Here is a 1,854-nt window from a genome sequence, read left to right on the forward strand (position 1 = left end):
TGAAGTCTGTGGCCCCTTTCAGAAAGGTTTTTAGTACATAAAATAAAATAAAATAGAATGAAAGGAAAACAATTATATTGAAATACTACTATCAAAACATTTTTAAAATGGCATAATGTAGTAATAGATGTTCTTTATTAATACATTAAATAATGAGATCTAGTAATAATTTCTAAGTGGTGATGAGTATAAATGACATTTCAAGATCTCTACCACACCTGTAATATTATATGAAATGTCTATGATTTCTTCTGGTGTCCAATTATAGGAACTGGTAATACTACCACCATTTGCTGCCTGCATTCATCCTTGAAGGAAATGATAAATTTCAGTTTGAGGTTATGTGGGGAAAAAGGTATTTTTTTTCCCATCCAAACTTCTAAACCCCCTGAATTCCATCTAAGGCCCTCTTGGGGTCTGTGAATCCAGATTAAAAACTCCTATTGAAAAGTGGCTGGTTTCTGTGTGCCCTGGAACACTCCTTCAAGAATTTTAATAGACAAATTCTAAGTCTAACCTTCCTCCTTCCACTCAGAAACACTGCCCTTGTGCCCTTAAACCCCCACTCCACTGCACTCATATACACAGAAGTCAAGAGCACATAGGGTCACAAAGACAAACCTCCACCTTCCCTGTAATTGTATAACCACAAATACCCTCAAGAAGTAGGTCCCTTTAGAAACGAGGTCCTAGATCTAGGCACACACACACCTTTGGGACAGACAAGGCAGGAAGCTGGCCTTCTGCCTTCTAATAGTGGGTTTACCTACCCACCTCCCAAGCACCCTCTCAGGTCCCAGAGTCAGTGGGAACAGACTATAAAGGGTCGTTATTAGAGGTTCCTGAATAGCATGGGGTCCTAGGCTCCAGGTACTCACGGGGCTTCAGCCTCAGGCCACACTGACTAGGGTCGCTGTTCCCCGCCTTCTCAGTGAAGCCCTGGGGCCCTACTGGGCCCTCTTGGGTAGCCCCTATTGCCCAAACTTGGAGCACTTGGGGCCCTCAGTTCCCAACACTGCGGAAATGCTAGGCATCAGGTCCTAGGCTGACTTAGTTCAGGGGACTAATAATAGGCTACACTCCATCCCCCCACCCTGGGCCAGCTGTGTTATCCAACCAGTGCCATTCTGGGAGTGATCCTAGCAAAGGCGGGGGTGGGTTGGGGTGGGGGGATATCTCCGGGGAAATCTTGGAAGGACTGGGAGACAGGTGCCTGGCGACGTTAGGTCTCCTGCTTGCTTTCAGCGTGTCCTCATATACTCTTCACCATTCAAATGGCTGCCAGGGTGAGGCCCTTGAGCAGTGGGTATTCCCAGCCCTCCACCAAGGGGCCCAAGAAGGTCAAAACTCGGTCTAGCACATTTTCCTCTGAGCTGGTGCCTCTTTGTTTCTCTTTTAAACTTAACTTCTCTGGGTTTCCTTTTTGCTTTCTTGAGGGCTCAGCAACTCACTGCCCGGAGTGAGAAGGGGAATGGGAAGGGGAAACTGCTATATCTGTACATGTTTTCGGTCAGCTTTTCTAAAGCTTTAGAGGCCCTGGTCATTTATGTATAAAGTCCACTAACCCACCAGCATCAACGTGAAGAAAAAAGTGCTCAAAGCCTTCCACTCCCCTCACCCCTAAGGCATCACCAACATTGCCCATCACTAGGAGATCGGCTTGTAAGGGTATCATTTTATCTCCCTGGTTATCTTTAAATCAGGAAAGTGGTAGGGAGATACCATTAGAAAAAGCCATATTATCTATTTTAGGTGTCACACAGAATGAAATTGGGAGCCAGCATCCTGTCCCCCGCTGGGAGGAAAAACCAGCCAGCATTAAGTATAAAAACCACACCAAAAACAATCTTATCA

General features: G+C 45.5%; 1 protein-coding gene across 1 annotated transcript in view; it reads right to left on the bottom strand.

Moving 5' to 3' along the window:
- The window catches only part of ASB12 (ankyrin repeat and SOCS box containing 12), a 6,428-nt gene extending 5,416 nt beyond the window's left edge, over positions 1-1,012 (bottom strand). Inside the window, exon 1 of the mRNA XM_003803265.1 lies at positions 879-1,012. The gene's annotated coding sequence lies outside the window, so the exon portion shown is untranslated. The remainder of the gene's footprint in view (positions 1-878) is intronic.
- Between the last annotated feature and the right edge of the window lie 842 nt (positions 1,013-1,854).

This window comes from Otolemur garnettii, unplaced genomic scaffold (genome assembly GCF_000181295.1).
Source record: "Otolemur garnettii isolate 467f Iridium unplaced genomic scaffold, OtoGar3 scaffold00290, whole genome shotgun sequence".
In the NCBI taxonomy this organism is placed as follows: Eukaryota; Metazoa; Chordata; class Mammalia; order Primates; family Galagidae; genus Otolemur; species Otolemur garnettii.